Source organism: Macaca nemestrina, chromosome X (genome assembly GCF_043159975.1).
Source record: "Macaca nemestrina isolate mMacNem1 chromosome X, mMacNem.hap1, whole genome shotgun sequence".
NCBI classification, from domain to species: domain Eukaryota; kingdom Metazoa; phylum Chordata; class Mammalia; order Primates; family Cercopithecidae; genus Macaca; species Macaca nemestrina.
In genome coordinates this window covers 105,884,205-105,902,912 of record NC_092145.1, presented here as the reverse complement: position 1 = coordinate 105,902,912, position 18,708 = coordinate 105,884,205, and the positions used below count along the sequence as shown (strand labels likewise).

Below are 18,708 nucleotides of genomic sequence, written 5' to 3'. Positions count from 1 at the left end.
AGCTTTGTTCTTTTTGCTCAGGATTGCTTTATTTGTGGACTTTCATGCTTCCATATGAATTTTAGGATTTTTTTTTTAATTCTGTGAAGAATGTCATTGGTGCTTTGATAGGGATTGCATTGAATCTGTAGATTGCTTTGAGCAGTATGGTCACTTTTACCATAGTAATTCTTCTGATCCATGAGCATGAGGTGTTTTTCCGTTTGTTTGTGTCCTTTTCAATTTCATTCATCAGTGTTATGTAGTTTTTCTTGTAGAGCTCTTTTATCTCTTTAGTTAAATTTATTCCTAGGTATTTAATTTTTCTGTAGCGGTTGTAAATGGGATTGCTTTCTTGATTTCTTTTTCACATTGCTTGTTATTGGTGTATAGAAAAGCTACTGATTTTTATATGTTGATTTTGTATCCTGCAACTTTATGGAATTAGTTTATCAGTTCTGGGAGTTTTTTGGTGGAGTCTTTAGGGGTTTCTAAATATGAGGTCATGTCGTCTGCAAAGAGGGACAATTTGATTTTCTCTTTTCTCATTTGGATGTCTTTTATTTTTTTTGCCTGATTGCTATGGCTGGGACTTCTAGTACTATGTTGAATAAGAGTGGTGAAAGTGGGTATTCTTGTCTTGTTCAGTTCTTAGAGGAAAGGCCTTCAGCTTTCTTCCATTCAGTATGATGTTGGCTGTGGGTTTGTTGTATATGGCCTTTATTATGTTGAAGTATGTTACTTTTATTCTTAATTTGTTGTGAGTTTTTATCATGAAGGAATGTTGAATTTTATCAAATGCTTTTTCTGCATCTATTGAGATAATCACATGGTTTTTGTCCTTTCTGTTTATGTGATATATCATGTTTATTGATTTGCATTCATTTAACCATCCTTATATCCCTGTGATAAAGCCCACTTGATCATGGTGAAGTATTTTTTTGATGTGTTGCTTGATTTGGTTTGCTAGTATTTTTTGATATTTCTATCTGTGTTTATCAGTGATATTGCACTGTAGTTTTCTTTTGTGTGTATGTGTCTTTCTGGTTTTGGTATCAGGGTAATGCTGGCCTTGTACAATGAGTTAGGGAGAATTTCCTCCACTTCAGATTTTTGGAATAGCTTGAGAATAATTGTTGTTAATTCTTCTTTATAAGTTTGGTATAAATCAGCAATAAAGCCATTTGGTCCTGGACTTTTCTTTGTCGGGAGACTTTGATTACTGATTCAATCTTGTTACTTGTTATTGTTCTGTTCAAGTTTTCTATTTTTTCCTGCTTCCCTTTTGATAGGTTATATGTGTCCAGGAATATATCCATTTTTTCTAGGTTTTGCAATTTGTTAGCATATAGTTGTTTTTTATAGCATCTAATAATCTTTTGTATTTTTTTTTTTTTTTTTTTGAGATGGAATCTCACCCAGGCTGGAGTGCAGTGGCATGACCTTGGCTCACTGCAACCTCCGCCTACTGGGTTCAAGTGGTTCTCCTGCTTCAGCCTCCCAAGTAGCTGGGACTACAGGTGTGTACCACCATGCCCGGCTAATTTTTGTATTTTTAGTAGAGACAGGGTTCACCATGTTGGCCAGGCTGGTCTTGAACTTCTGACCTCAAGTGATCCGTCCGCTTCGGCCTCCCAAAATGCTGGGATTACAGGTGTGAGCCACTGCGCTCAGCAGAAATTAAATTCCTCATGTATTTCTGAAGTATCAGTTGTAATGTTTCCTTTTTCTTTTCTGACTTTATTTATTTGGGTCTTCTCTCTTTTTTTTCAGTCTAACTAAAAAAAAGTGATTTATCAATTTTGTTTATCTTTTCAAAAAACCAACTTTTTATTTTGTTGATCCTTTGTAGTTTTTTTTTTTTAAGCCTCTATTTTGTGAAGTCCTGTTCTGATCTTTATTATTTCTTTCCTTCCACTAATTATGGTTTTGGTCTGTTTTTACTTTTCTAGTTCCTTGAAATGCATCATTAGATTGTTTACTTGAAATTTATTTTTTTGATGTAGGCATTGATTGCTGTCAAGTTTTCTCTTAGCAGTGTTTTGCTCTATCCCATAAGTTTGATATATTGCATTTCTATTTTCTATTTTCATTTGTTTCAAGATATTTAAAAACTTTTCGTCTTAATTTATTCATTAACTCAATGATTGTTTATTAGCATGTTATTTGTTTCATGTATTTTACTGTTTCCAAAATTCCTCTTATTATCTTTATTATTATTTTTATTTCAATAGTTTTTGGGGAACAGGTGGTGTTACAGGTGGTGTTTGGTTACATGGATAAGTTCTTTAGTGGTGATTTCTAAGATTCTGGTGCATACATCACCCGAGCAGTGTACACTGTACCCAATGTGTAGTCTTTTATGCCTCACACCCCTCCCTCCCATCCCCCCAAGTCCCTGAAGTTCATTGTATCATTCTTATGTCTTCATGTCGTCATAGCTTAGCTCCCAGTTTTAAGTGAGAACATATGATGTTTGGTTTTCCATTCCTGAGTTACTTCACTTAGAATAATGGTCTCCAGCTCAATCCAGGTTGCTGCAAATGCCATTAATTTGTTCCTTTTTATGGCTGAGTAGTATTCCGTGGTGTGTGTGTGTGTGTGTGTGTGTGTGTGTGTTATATGTGTATATATATACATATACATACACACACACATATATATATAACATTTTCTTTATTTACTTGTTGATTGACGGGCATTTGGGCTGGTTTCATATTTTTTCAATTGTGAATTGTGCTGATACAAACATGCATGTGCAAGTGTCTTTTCATAGAGTGACTTCTTTTCCTCTGGGTCAGATTGCTGGATCAAATGGTAGATCTACTTTTAGTTCTTTATGGAATCTCGGCACTGTTTTCCATGGTTGTTGTACTAGTTTACTTTCCTACCAACCGTGTAAAAGTGTTGCCTTTTCAACACGTCCATGCCAACATCTATGACTTTTTGATTTTTTAATTATGGTCATTCTTGCAGGAGTAAAGTGATATTGCATTGTGGTTTTGATTTGCATTTTCCTGATAGTTAGTGATGTTGAGCATTTTTTCATATATTTGTTTGCCATTGGTATATCTTCTTTTGAGAATTGTCTACTCCTGTCCTTAGCCCACTTTTTGGTGGGATTATTTATCAGGTTTTTTTTTCTGCTGATTTGTTTGAATTCCTTGTAGATTTTGGATATTAGTTCTTTGTCAGAAGCATAGTTTGCAGGTATTTTCTCCCACTTTGTGGGTTGTCTCTTTACTCTTTTGGTTATATCTTTTGCTGTGCAGAAGTTTTTTAGTTTAATTAAGTTTCATCTTTGTTTTTGTTGCATTTGCTTTTGGGTTCTTGGTCATTAACTCTTTGCTCTTTGTTTAGAAGAGTTTTTCTGATGTTATCTTGTACAATTTTTATGGTTTCAGGTCTTAGATTTAAGTCTTTGATCCATCTTGAGGTGATTTTTCTATAAGGTGACAGATGATGATCCCATTTCATTCTCCTCCTACATGTGGCTTTCCAGTTATCATAGCACCATTTGTTGAATAGGCTGTCCTTTCCCTACTTTATGTTTTTGTTTGCTTTGTCAAAGGTCAGTTGGCTGTAAGTGTTTGGCTTTATTTCTGGGTTCTCTATTCTCTTCCATTGGTCTATGTGCCTATTTTTATACCACTACCATGCTGTTTTGATGACTATAGCCTTGTAGTATAGTTTGAAGTCAGGTAATGTGATGCCTCCAGATTTGTTCTTTTTGCTTAGTCTTTCTTTGGCTATGTGGGCTCTTTTTCAGTTCCATATGAATTTTAGGATTGTTTTTTCTAGTTCTGTGAAGAATGATGATGGTATTTTGATGGGAATTGCATTGAATTTGTAGATTGCTTTTGGCAGTATGGTCATTTTCACAATATTGATTCTACTCACTCATGGGCATGGGATTTCATTTGTTTGTGTCATCTATGATTTCTTTCAGCAGTGTTTTGTAGTTTTCCTTGTAGAGGTCATTCACCTCTTCTGTTAGGTATATTCCTGAGTATGATTACAGGCGTCCATCCCCACTCCTGGCTAATTTTTATATTTTTAATAGAGATGGGGTTTCACCATGTTAGCCAGGCTGGTCTATAACTCCTGACCTCAGGCGATCCACCCGCCTCAGCCTCCTAAAGTGCTGGGATTACAGGCATGAGCCACCTCTCCTAGCCTAATTTCAATTTTCTTAAACGTATTGAGACTTGTTTTGTGGCCTATCATATGGTCTATCTTGCAGAATGTTTCATGTGCTGATGAATTGAATGTGTATTCTAAAGTTGTTGGGTAGAATGTTCTGTAAATATCTGTTAAATCCATTTGTTCGAGGGTATAGTTAAAGTACACTTTTTCTTTGTTAACTTTCTGTCTTGATGACCTGTCTAGTGCTGTCAGTGGAGTATCAAAGTCCCTCACTATTACTGTGTTGCTGTCTATCTCATTTCTTAGGTCTAGTAGTAATTGTTTTATAAATTTAGGAGCACTTATATATAAAAGTGCATATATATTTGGGATTGTGATATTTTCCTGTTGGACTAGTCCCTTTATCATTATGTCATGTCCCTCTTTGTCTTTTTTAACTGTTTTTGCTTTAAAGTCTGTTTTGTCTGATATAAGAATAGCTACTCCTGCTCGCTTTTGGTGTTCTTTTTTTTTTTTTTTTTTTTTTTTTGAGACGGAGTCTCACGCTGTTGCCCAGGCTGGAGTGCAGTGGCGCGATCTCGGCTCACTGCAAGCTCTGCCTCCCGGGTTCCCGCCATTCTCCTGCCTCAGCCTCCTGAGTAGCTGGGACTACAGGCGCCCGCCACCGCGCCCGGCTAATTTTTTGTATTTTTAGTAGAGATGGGGTTTCACTGTGGTCTCGATCTCCTGACCTTGTGATCTGCCCGCCTCGGCCTCCCAAAGTGCTGGGATTACAGGCTTGAGCCACCGCGCCCGGCCTAACTTTTGGTGTTCTTTTGCATGGAATGTCTTTTTCCAATCCTTCACCTTAAGTTTATGTGAATCCTTATGTGTTAGGTGAGTCTCTTGAAGACAGCAGGTACTTGATTGGTGAATTCTTATCCATTTGCCATTCTGTATCTTTTAAGTGGAACATCTAGGCCTTTTACATTCAGTATTAGTATTGATATGTGGGGTACTATTCTATTCATCATGCTGTTGTTGCCTGAATATCTTGTTTGTTTTTCCATTGTGTTATTGTTTTATAGGCCCTGTGAGATTTATGCTTTAAGGAGGTTCTGTTTGGTTTCAAGATTTGGAACTCCTTATAGCAGTTCTTGCAGTGCTTGCTTAGTAGTGGCAAATTCTCTCAGCATCTGTTTGTCTGAAAATGATATTTGCTTTCCTTCATTTATGAAGCTTAGTTTCACTGGATACAAAATTTTTGGCTGATAATCATTTTGTTTACGGAGGCTAAAAATAGGACATCAGTCCCTTCTAGCTTGTAGGGTTTCTGCTGAAAAATCTGCTGTTAATCTGATAAGTTTTCTTTTATTGGTTACCGATGCTTTTGCCTCACAGCTTTTTTTTTTTTTTTTTTTTGAGTCAGAGTCTCGCTCTGTCGCCCAGGCTGGAGTGCAGTGGCGCCATCTCGGCTCACTGCAAGCTCCACCTTCTGGGTTCACGCCATTCTCCTGCCTGAACCTCCCTAGTAGCTGGGACTACAGGCACCCACCACCACGCCTGGCTAATTTAAAAAAAAATATTTTTAGTAGAGATGGGGTTTCACTGTATTAGACAGGATTGCCTCGATCTCCTGACCTTGTGATCCACCCACCTCAGCCTCCCAAAGTGCTGGGATTACAGGTGTGAGCCACTGCGCCTGGCCGCCTCACAGCTCTTAAGATTCTTTCCTTCATCTTGACTTTAGATAACCTGATGACTGTGTATCTAGATGATGATCTTTCTGTGATAAATTTCCCAGGTGTTCTTTGAGCCTCTTGTATTTGGATGTCTAGATTTCTAGCAAGGCCAGGGAAGTTTTCCTTAATTATTCCCTGAAATAAGTTTTCCAAATTTTAGATTTCTTTTCTTCCTCAGGAACACCAATTATTCTTAGTTTGTTTTTTTTAACGTAATTTCAAACTTTTTGGAGGCTTTGTTCATTTTTGGATTATTTTTTTCTTTATCTTTGTTGGATTGGGTTAATTCAAAAGTCTTTGAGCTGTAAAGTTCTTTCTTCTACTTGTTTGATTCTATTGTTGAAACTTTTCAGTGTATTCTTCATTTCATCAAATGTGTCTTTCATTTCCAGAAGTTGTGATTTGTTTTTTATTTTTCCTACCTATTTCTCTGGAGATTTTCCATCCATATCCTGTATTATGTTTTTAATTTCTTTAAATCGGTTTTCACTTTTCTCTGGTGCCTCCTTAAGTAGCTTAATAAGCAACCTTCTGAATTATTTTTCTGGCAATTCAGAGATTTTTTCTTGGTTTTGATCCATTGCTGGTGAGCTAGTGCGATCTTTTGGGTGTGTTATAGAACCTTGTTTTGTCATATTACCAGAAATGTTTTTCTGGTTTCTTCTCATTTTGGTAGACTATGTCAGAGGGAAGATTGGTGACTCAAGGGCTGCTGTTCAAATTCTTTAGTCCCATGGGGTGGTCCCTTGATGGGGTGCTCTCCCCCTTCTCCTAAGGATGGGGCTTCCTGAGAGTGAGAGTGCAGTGATTGTTATTGCTCTTCTTCTACTGGGCTCTGGGCTGGTACTCGGGAGTGTCTGCAGAGTCCTGTGATGTGATCCATCTTTGGGTCTCTTAGCCATGAATACCAGCACCTGCTGCAGTGGAGGTAGCAGGGTAGTGAAGTGGTTGTAGTTTTGTTTAGTGTGCTGTTTTTCTTAAATCCTGTTTCTGCTAGCCATGAAGTTGTCACATGGGCAGATTCTGGACCTCTGGTTAGTCAGAATGTTACAGGCAGTGGAATTAGCTATTGTTTTCTCCTTCCTTGGAGCAGGGTGTTGCGGGAAGTCAGGGACCCTGAACAGAGGGACCGGCTGAAGCCATGGCAGAAGAACATAAATTGTGACGATTTCATGGGCATTTGTTAGTTCCCCAAATTAATACTTTTATAATTTCTTATGCCTGTCTTTACTGCAATCTCTGAACATAAATTGTGAAGATTTCATGGACACTTATCACTTCCCCAGTCAATACCCTTGTGATTTCCTATGCCTGTCTTTACTTTGATCTCTTAATCCCATCATCTTCGTAAGCTGAGGAGGATGTATGTCACCTCAGGACCCTGTGATGATTGTGTTAACTGTACAAATTATAGAGCATGTGTTTTTGAACAATATGAAATCTGGGCACCTTGAAAAAAGAACAGGATGACAGCAGTGTTCAGGGGACAAGGGAGATAACTTTAAACTCTGCCTGCCGGTGAGCCAGGCTGAACAGAGCCATATTTCTCTTCTTTCAAAAGCAAATAGGAAAAATATCGCTGAATTCTTTTTCTCAGCAAGGAACATCCCTGAGAAAGAGAATGTGCCCCTGAGGGTAGGCCTCTAAAATGGCCACTTTGGGGGCAGCTGTCTTTTTTGGTCGAAGACAAAGGGATGAAATAAGCCCTGGTCTCCCGTAGTGCTCCCAGGCTTATTAGGACGAGGAAATTTCTGCCTAATAAATTTTGGTCAGACCGGTTGTCTGCTCTCAAACCCTGTCTCCAGATAAGACATTATCAATGACAATGCGTGCCCAAAACTTGATTAGCAATTTTAATTTTCCCCGTCCTGTGGTCCTGTGATCTTGTCCTGCCTCCATTTGCTTTGTGATATTTTATTACCTTGTGAAGCATGTGATCTCTGTGACCCACACCCTATTCGTACACTCCCTCCCCTTTTGAAAATCGCTAATAAAACTTGCCAGTTTTACAGCTCAGGGAGCATCACAGAACCTGCTGACATGTGATGTCTCCCCCGGACACCCAGCTTTAAAATTTCTCTCTTTTGTACTCTTTACCTTTATTTCTCAGACCAGCCGATGCTTAGGAAAATAGAAAAGAACCCACATTGAATATCGGGGGTGGGATTCACCCGATAGCAGGGTTGTTCTGTTATGAGTTGCTGTAATGACTTGAGTTGACTGGCCTACAGCCAGGAGATGGTGCTTTCAAGAGAGCATCAGCTGTGGTAGTATAGGGAGATACAAGCTTGCATTAAGGTCACCTGGATAAGTATTCAGGTTTCTCAGGTGATGGGCAGGGCCATAGAACACCCATGAGTTTTATGTCTTTTGTCTTCAGCTACCAGGGCTTGTAGAGAAAGACCATCAGGTGGGGGCAGGGTTAGGCATGTCTGAGCTCAGACTGTCTTTGGGGGGTGGACTTGCTGTGGCTAAAGAGAGGGATGGCAGGGGTGGTTCTCAGGCCAATGGAGTTATGTTCCAAGCGGGGGATTATGGCTGCCCTGCCTCTGCTCCTTCATACAGGCTGCCAGGGAAGTGGGAGAAAAGCCAGCAGTGACAGGCCTCGCCCAACTCCCACACAGCCAGCAAGGCCAGTCTCAGTCCCGCCATGCTCCCCCAACAGCCAACAGAGCTGAATTTATATCCAGGTCTCTGGTGTGCAGGGCTGAGATCTTGCCTCTGGCTTCAAGGCTGAGAAAGCAAGCAGGATTTTCAGGCCTCACTCCTTCCTGCCTTCTGCAGCTGGATAGATAATTCTTGGCTAACAGTTTTTTTCTTTCAGCATTTAAAGTATGTCATCTTAGTGTGTTTTGGCCTTCGTGATTTCTGGTGTGAAATCAACTGTCAGTTGTATCAAGGATCGTATGTAATGAGTCACTTCTTTCACTGCTTTCAAGATTCTCTTTGTCTTTGTATTTTAAGTTTGACTCTAATGTGTCTCAGTGTGTGCCTCTTTGAGAGTATGCTGCTTGGAGTTCATACAGCTTCTTGGATTTGTAGATCCTTATTTTCCTTCACATTTGGGAAATCCTTGGCCATTATTTCTTCAAATATTATTTTGTTCTCTCTTTCTTAGACTCAAATAATATGTATGTGGGTTAGCTTATGGTGTCCTATGGGTCCCTTAAGCTCTGTTCACTTTTATTAATTCTTTTTCCTTTTTTTTTTTTGAGACAGAGTTTTGCTCTTGTTACCTGGGCCTCCCAAGTAGCTGGGATTACAGGCATGCACCACCATGCCCGGCTAATTTTGTATTTGTTTTTGTTTTTTTGAGACGGAGTCTTGCTCTGTTGCCAGGCTGGAGTGCAGTGGTGCGATCTTGGCTCATTGCAACCTCCGCCTCCTGGGTTCAAGCAAGTCTCCTGCCTCAGCCTCCCGAGTAGCTGGGAGTACAGGTGCATGCCACCAAGCCTGGCTAATTTTTTTTTGCATTTTTAGTAGAGATGGGGTTTCACCATGTTACCCAGGATGGCCTCGATCTCCTGACCTTGTGATCTGCCTGCCTTAGCCTCCCAAAGTGCTGGGATTACAGGTGTGAACCACTGTGCCCAGCTTTTTTGAGATGGAGTCTCGCTCTGTCACGCAGGCTGCAGTGCAGTGGCATGATCTCGGCTCACTACAACCTCTGCCTCCTGGGGGTTCAAGTGATTCTCCTGCCTCAGCCTCCTGAGTAGCTGGGATTATAGGTGCCCACCACCATGCCCAGTTAATTTTTGTAGTTTTAGTAGAGAGAGGGTTTTGCCATGTTGGCCAGGCTGGTCTTGAACTCCTGACCTCAGGTGATCCACCCTACTCGGCCTCCCAAAGTGCTGGGATTACAGGCATCAGCCACTGTGCCTGGCCAATTCTTTTTCTTTTCTACTCCTCAGACTTGATAATTTCGATTATCCTATCCTTAAGTTCACTGATTCTTTATTGTGCCTCCTTAGATCTGCTGTTCAATACCTCTAGTCAGTTTTTCATTTCAATCATTGTACTTTTCAGCTCCAAAATTTCTGTTTGGTTCTTTTTTATGCTTTCTGTCTTTTAAATTGACATTCTAATTTTGCTCATACATCATATTCCTAATTTCCTTTAGTTATTTGTTCATGTTTTCCTTTAGTTCTGTGAGCATATTTAAGTCAATTGTTTTAAAGTGTTTGTCTATTAAATTTGATGCCCGGACTTCTTCAGGAATAGTTTCTGTCAATTTAGTTTGTTTCTGTAAATGGGCCATAATTTCCTATTTCTTTGTATGTTTTGTGATGTTTTTTGTTGAAAGCTATATGTTTGAATATCACAAAATGTTAATGGGGTACATTAAATTCTCCTTTTTCCTCTGAGTTCGCTGTTTATTTAATTTATGTGAAGGCTATAGTAGTCCATTTGTTTAGTGACTTTCCCAAAGTACTTTTAGGAAGACTTTTTTTGTGTGTGTAATCATTGATATTTCTGTTTTTCAGTTTGTACTCAGCTAGTGTTTTGATAGGATTTCCTTGAATGTCAAGAACTAAAAAAAAAGAAAAAAAAATTAAAATTCAAAAAAATCAAACAAACAAAAAATTACCTCCCCCACTCATATTTGCAGAATCATTTTGTTCTAAGACATTTGTTTTCAACACCTAACTAGGCTTGCACTAAGCATAGGACTCAGCCCGTGGTGAAATGTTAGAGTTTTCACATGTTGTTTTTCTGAGGATGTGTCTTGTGTGGAGCCTGCACATGGCTTTCTAAATCCCCCTATATACGTGGCTTCTTTTGAATGTCCTAATTTCCCAAATAAACTCTCCCCAGCTCTTGCTCTCAGTCCTTAGGTGGTCTATTTTGTTTTGATCATAATCTTTTCCCCTGAGTATCTGCATGTTGCTCATTTTTTCTTGCATTGATTTTGAGCTTGCCATTTTCTAGCCTCAGTTCTGAGTGAAGTGAAACACAGATGAATACCTTATGTCAGTCTTTTAGCCCCAAGGCAGGTTAGAACATACGTACACAACAATTTGCAAATAAGGTCTGCTCTGTTTCCTCCAGAATCAGGGACAAGTTTCCCATATGAGAATGTAGACTTTCCTATTCAAGACCGTGACTGCACTGGAGAGGGGGTGCGGCAAGAGCAAGTAAAAATGCCATAAAACTTTCTTACCATTTTGAAATTGCCTTTATCTTTCTTTTTTTTAACTTTTATTTTAGGTTCAGAGAGTACATATGCAAATTTGTTACATGGGTAAGTTGCATGTCACTGAGGTTTGGTGTACAAATGATCCCATCACCCAGGTAGTGAGCATAGCATACAATAGGTAGTTTTTCAACCCTGGCCCCCTCCTGCTCCCACCTCTAATAGTCCCCAGTGTCTATTGTTCCCATCTTTATGTCCATGTGCACTCAATGTTTAGCTCCCACTTATAAGTGAGATGTGGTATTTGGTTCCCTGTTCCTGTGTTAATTTGCTTAGGATGATGACCTCAAGCTGCATTCATATTGTTGCAAAAGACATGATTTCATTCTTTTTTATGGCTGCATAGTATTCCACAGTGTATATGTATCACATTTCCTTTATCTAATCCACTGTTGATGGGCATCTAGGTTGATTTTGTATCTTTGCTATTGTGAATAGCACTGTGATGAACATACACATGCATGTGTCTTTTTAGTAGAATGGTTTATTTTCCTTTGGGTATATGGGATTTCCAGTAATGGGATTTCTCAGTCAAATGGTAGCTCTGTTTTAAGTTCTTTGAGAAATCAAACTGCTTTCCACAGTGGCTGAACTAATTTACATTCCCACTGTAAGTGTATAAGTGTTCCCTTTTCTCTGCAACCTCACCGGCATCTGTTCTCGCCTTTTTCTTTATTCAGCATTTGCTCGGTTGCTATAAACCTTTCATCGTTTTTCAGAGTTTTGAGAAAGTTGGTTCTGTCAGTTTCTGCTTGATTATCAGTTTCGGTAGGGGAACAAGAGCGTGGAGCTGCCTACTTCACCATTTTGCCAATGTACTACTGCCTCCATCATTTTCTATTGCCTTCTTTCCTTATTTTTTTCATTGTACATATTATGACCCAGAAATTAAATTCTGAATTTATTTCTTGACTTTGTTATTGTCTCTTTCTCTCAGTAGAATGTTGGCTCCAGGAGTACAGGGACTGCATCTGTCTTATTTACCCTTATGTACTGCTAGAAGTGTCAGGCTGTGTGTGTGTATACACACATATGTATTTTGCAGTTTGTATGTATATACACACATATACACACGTGTGCACACGTGTGCATGCACACACACACACATATATATCTCACTATCTACTTTTGAATGAATGTTATGCCAGTAGTTCCCAATACTGGTCTGTCATCTTCTGCAAGGGCCTGATATAGTTTTTGCCAATCTGCAGTAAAATGAAGATAAAAAGGACACTGTAGTGTATATTTGATTTAAAGGCCTTTGCTTTATCTTATTTACTTGCTAATTTGTGCAAAACTGCAAAAGATATGTATAAATCAGGGAAATGTAAATACTTGGATATTTTATAATATTAGGAAATTATTATTAAATTTTTAGATATTCTGTGGTATTATGGTTATTATTATAAAAGAGTTCTTATATTTTAAACACATGAACTCAAATATTTATGGAGAAAATGGTGTCTAGAATTTGCTTCAAAGTAATCTGGGATACGATGTGTGTTGGGGTTAGAGATGTAAGATGCTTGGCCAGGAATTGATAATTGAGAAGCTGGTTGAGAGGTACTTGGGGGTTCATTTACTCTTCTTTCTACTTTTGCATATGTTAAAAATTTTCATATTAAAGATAAATTTAAAAGTTTGTCCTTTACTTGGGGATTATGTGTAATTGTCTTTTCTTAAAATGATGGTGATAGAAGGCAGTAGTTTGTTTTTAGTGTCCTTCTTCTGCAATATTTTATCCATCCCTCGCAATTTTTTGAAATATTGTTTGGGCTGTGAAGTCCTAAACCCTTGGGACTGTGAACTTGTGGGACTGGGTCTGATCACATGAGGCCACAAACATTTACTGACAAGATCCTGGGTGCCAGACCCTGTTCTGGACTAAAAATATACAGCAAATTAGACACAGTCCACACTCCTGAGAATTGCTGTAGAAAATAAGAAATGTAAAATCCTTCACACAGTGCCTGATACAGTGTAAGTGCTCAATAAATGTTAAGTGTCCTCATCACCACCCCCACTACTATCATCATCACCTTCGATATTTTTCCATGTCAGTTTATATATAGCCCATTAAATTAATTAATTAATTGAGATAGTCTGGCTGTGTCGCCCAGGCTGGAGTGCAGTGGCACGATCTCGGCTCACTGCAACCTCTGCCTCCCGGGTTCAAGTGATTCTCCTGCTTCAGTCTCCCGAGTGTCTGGGATTACAGGCACGTGCCACCACGCCTGGCTAATTTTTTGTATTTTTAGTAGAGACGGGGTTTCACCACGTTGGCCAGGCTGGTCTCAAACTTCTGACCTCAGGTGATCCACCCACCTCGGCCTCTCGAAGTATTGGCATTACAGGCGTCAGCCACCACGCCTGGCCTATATATAGCCCATTTTAAACTGATAAGTCATATCATTATCAGCCATCTCCTGCCCCCACTGATACTTTCAGTTTTTCATTATTGCCAACAAATCAGCACGGCTTACAATTGTTCATAAGGCTCCTTGCAGTTTTTTGTCCCCTAGATCTAAGGTTCTTAAAGTGTGATCTTGAACCAGTTTGCCCCAGCATACCCTGGAAGTTGTTAGAAACACAAGTTCTTAATCTCTGATAGTAGACAGGCCACAACAATCTGTGTTTTAACAAGCCCTGTAGGTGATCCGGATACACTTCTCTAGGAGTCTTGGATGTATATATATGGAAATGGGATTGCTGTGCCGATAGGATATATACAATTAAAATAATGTTTTTTTAAATAAAATAGGGAGGATCTCACTGTGTTGCCCATGCTGGTCTCAAACTCATGGACTCAAGCGATCCACCCACCTTGGCCTCCCAAAGTGCTGGGATTACAGGCGTTACATTTGAAAAAATTAAGTCAAAGAGCTCTCCAAACCAGGCACAAACTTCTACTTATATATTAAGGTCTCACTGTGAGTAGGGTTGCTAAGCCTGCTGAAATAACCCTTTCTCTTCCGGTACCCACTTTCACCGACGTGCCCCACCCGCCCGACTCGATTGCATCAGCCTCCCGTCAGCCCCGCCCCAGTGTACTTGCACTCGCAAGCGCTGCTGGGTATCTTGGGACTAGACGCACACGGGGCGGGGCTTCGAGTCTCGCTCTTGGAGCGGGGAGGCCAAAGGAGTCGGAAAGGGGCGTTATCTATTTCGGAAGTGAGTGGGACAATGGCGACCAAGCGGTCGTGAGCCTTGAGCTTTGCAACTTTTCTTGGCTCCCATTTCCTCCTAAAGCCACGAGTTTACCAGCGTCTCTTACAAGTAGTGTGTCGCCACTTTAAATAAACCATTAGGAAAGGAAAAGGGCGAACCCCGGAGCCCACCTGCGGCAGGGGTGCGCCAATTGGCCAGTGGTGAGGGCGCATGCGAACCACTGACAATGACGTAATCTTGCCGCTCACAGCGGAAGTGAGACTTTGGGGGAGGGAGGAGCTCCGGTGCGAGTAAAAGCGTCGGATTTGTCCAGGCCTGGGCTGAGACGCCTGCTAGGGGATGGAGGGCCCCAGGAGGGAGAGGGAGGAGTCTTGGACTCTCTCAGAGACAGAGGCAGGGGCTGGCCACCGAGAGTGGAAGCCGCTGTCCAGAGGTTAGAGCCACCCAAGAGCGGGTAGTCGAGTGGCCGCCAGGGGGTGACCGTGCCTGCGTACGTCCACAAGTGGGCCCATAAAGACTGGCCCATATATTTTTGAAACTATTTATTTTTATATCTGTTTCTTCTTCTGCCCTGACATCCCAGAGAAAGAGTTGTGGGTGATTCACCTAGTGAAGGGCCAGGTACAAAGAAGACACATTTTTAAGGCGGTTGATTGACGGAGGGAAAAGACTGAAAAAACGAAAACAACAAACCAAAAAACCCCAAACCCAGAGATACCCATATATGACATAAAGTTAAGGCCTTTTTAAAAATTAGTAATAGAAATTTTAAATGTCCATCAGCAGAGCTTCAGGCCATGAAGTTTTTAGGTTGTTGCAGTCAGAGTGTACACATAACCCTGTATCCTTAGTTATAGCATAATAATTTTTCTCTGTTGCTGTAGAATCTCCACAGCCATCATCTCTCAGCAATGGTGGTAGAATGTTCCATCAGACAGCTGTGCCACAATTCACTTAACTCTTGTTGGATATTAAAACTACTTTCTAGTGTTTGACCATCAAAAAATATCTCTGCAAGGAATAATTTTGTGCTTAGAGCTTTTCCTGTGGGAGTAGGGGTGGGTGGATATTGATTTAGGAGCAGAATTACCGGGAAAATGTCATAAACATGCTTTAGGCTCTTGTTGACCCGCTTTCCTGAAAGGGATCATACCCATTGACATCAGAGGCCAAATCCGAAATCAAACCTGGTGGACTCCGGGTCTTGCCTGTCTCCAGGCTGGTTTTAATTTCCGTATCCTGCAGCAATGCTCAAGTTTATTATTAGTTCTGACCTTTGGGGCAAGGCAAACACACACCAAAGTTTCGGGGACAACTTTAGCAACTGCAACAGCTGACATTGTGAGCGGGTGCAGCTCAGGTTTCAAGCTTGAGCAACTGGGTTGGATGAACTTGCCTCACTGAGACAGGGAATCTGAGAAGAGGAACAGGTTTGGGAGGGAGCAGATGAGATCAGTTTTAAATATGTTTAGTTCGAGGTGCCTTTGGGACATCTAAAGGAAGGTATCCAGGAGACAGGCATACATATGGATAAACAACAGTTTTTGCCCTTCTCTGAACTCCCAGAGCTCCCTATCTGTGGATTTCTCATGGCTCAGGTTGCCTTTTACCTTTTACTACCCTCAGAGCTCCTTGAGGCCAGGATAAGGGCCTCATTCATTTGTGCATCCTTCCTCCCAGTGCCCGGTACAGTGCTTTATACCTAGAAGGCCATAAGATTCTGTCCTGTATAATGAAATTTCATTGATTTCTTAATTGGATGATTCCTGCAGTAGGGGTTCTGATCTGGGTGAAAAAGTTTGGGAAGCTTGAGAGTTCTGGGAAGGCTTCCTGTAAGAGGTGACATAATGTTACTGTGAATGATTATGACTATTTGTTGAACACCTACCATATTCCAGTCACTCTGCTGCACACATGCATCAGAGATGCCACTTCTTGCTGGCCATCTTTACATCCCCTTCTGGGAGAATTGGCTCTACTTACAGTTCCTACCAAATGATCAAGCAAGGACTAACTATGTATTACATCCACCCTTGCCTTAGGATACAGCATCTGATCCATGGCCAGCCCACAGCCTGTGAGTTATATGGCCCAGCTTTAGAAGATGAGGTGGGCCAATCAGATTGCTCTCTTGGGAATGTGAAATAGGAGATCCAGAGGAGAGTTGTCAGTTAGTTGTCGGTAGCTGAGCTGACAGGTCCAGTAGACCAGGATGCTGGGTGGGTGGGTGCGGCATTATGAATCAGGTCAAGTGCCTGTTAAAATCCTGGGGGAACAGTTCAAAGTGGTTGGCTGAATGAGGAAGCTGGGGCAGGTGTACAGAGAGAAGCAGACATGTAGTGCAGATGAATTATATTAATGGTAAAGCTCCAGAGCAGAGGGTCCATGCCTCATCCAGAAATTTCCTGCAGCTCCAGGCTTAATAAGCTTTAGCTGTACTTCACTTCCTGCTCTTGGATTTCCGATTCGTGATCTAGCTTCACTGGGTTTCTGTTCCTTGCATCCAAAAGAGTCTTAACAAAAACAGCCTTTTAAATAGGTTTAATTTAATTTGCACTTCGGCCCTCTGAGGTGAGTATACTTTTCCTCATTTTACAAGTGAAGAAACTGAAGTTTAGTGAGATTAACTTGACTAAGGTGACACAGCCAGTGATGGAGCTGGTCTGTCAGATGCTCTTAATCTTTTTTTTTTTAAAGCATTAATATGTTATTTTTATTTTTAAAAATGACCACAAGCTTGTCATATAAAAAAAACAAAAGCAATCAATACAGACATAATCTGATCTGAACATCAATCAGCTGCTTTGACTCTTCCTTTCATTTACTTCCTTTCAATTTAAAGGAATGTAGCTCCAGCTACATTGGCCTCTGTTTCCGGAACACGCCAAGGTTGTTCTCACCTTTGGTCCTTTGCACTGAGTGTTCCTTCTCTTTATTTAAAAAAAAATTTTTTTTTTCTTCGCCAGCTTTAAACAGAGGGTCCCTTCTCTTTATAATGCTTTTCCCCTTGCTTTTCCAGTGGCTGGCTCCTTCTTGTCATTGTCTTCACTTAATTGTCACTTCTTCAGAGAGGCCTTTGCCAAACCACGCAGTATGAAATAGCCCACACAACTCTTTGCCCCACTGCTTTCTGTCATATAACTCCTTTTTATTCCCTGCATAGCCCTTGTCACTGTTTGAAATTGCGTTGCTCATTTATGTAATTGTTTATTGTCTGCGTCCTCTTTAAAAATGAGAACAGAAGCCTTATCTGTATCCTGAGGATCTAAAACAGTGCTGCTGTATAAGTTCAGTCAATACTTGTGGAATGTTTGAATGTATAAACTAAAAACAAAGTTCTTATCCAATGCTTTTCTCTCCTAATACCAATCTGCAGAGACAGTAACTTTTAACAGTTTTGTCTACATCTTCCCATTTTCCATGCATATACAAACAAGCATGTATCTCTCTGCATAAAGATAAATATGAATATATGCTTTTGTTTACACCAATGAAAGTTCTATAATTGCCTTTTTCACATAACACTTAACATCTTTCTGTACCAATACATATACATCTACCTTATTAAAAACAAAACAAAATAAATTCATATTATTGCAGTGTATGGAGTTACCAGAATTTATTTAATTGGATGTCTTTTAGTGGTTATTTTTTTCTAATTTTTTGTTTTTATGTGATGTAATATTGAAGTAAATATTCTTATTATATATGTATTTGCACAAATGTTCCCCACACCCATTTGTTGTCTTTTGGCTTTGCTTGTGGTATATGCAAAGATAAACTTTGTTTAAACTTATATGATTAGGTTTACCCATCATTCCCTTTATGGTTTTTGGATTTTGTTTTCTTTTTAAATAATTTAATTTTAAGTTTTATGGGTACACAATTTAATTTTTATGGATTGTACATGCCTATGGGTTACATGTGATATTTTTATACCTGTTTATGATGTGTAATGATCCAGTCAGGGTAATTGGGATAACCATCACCTCAAACAATAATCATTTCTTTGTGTTGGGAATATTCCAAATCTACTCTTTTAGCTATTTTGAAATATACAATAAATTATTGTTAACTATATTCACCCTATAGTGCCACCAAACACAAGATCTTATTCCTACTATCTAACTGTATTTTTGTACCTGTTAACGAACCCCTCCTTATCCCCACCTCTCCACTACCCTTGCTAGCCTCTGGTAATCATCCTACTACTCTCTACCTCCACAAGATCAGTGTTTTCTTAACTCCCACATATGAGTGAGAACATGTGCTATTTGTTTTCTGTGCCTGGCTTATTTCACTTAACATAATGTCATCCATGTTGTTATAAATGTCAGGATTTCACTCTTTTTGTATGGCTGAATAATATTCAATTATGTATATATACCACATTTTCTTTATCAATTCATCCATTGATGGACACTTAGGTTGATTCTATATTTTGACTATATTGAATAGTGCTACAATAAATACGGGAGTGCAGATATCTCTCCAATATAC

The 18,708-nt window shown here is 39.9% G+C and overlaps 1 long non-coding RNA gene across 1 annotated transcript in view; it reads left to right on the top strand.

The window, feature by feature from the left end:
* The first annotated feature begins 5,520 nt into the window (after positions 1-5,520).
* Positions 5,521-18,708, top strand: part of LOC105493776 (uncharacterized) — a 91,703-nt gene continuing 78,515 nt past the window's right edge. The window contains exon 1 of the long non-coding RNA XR_011618461.1: positions 5,521-16,779. This is a non-coding gene — a long non-coding RNA (uncharacterized lncRNA). The remainder of the gene's footprint in view (positions 16,780-18,708) is intronic.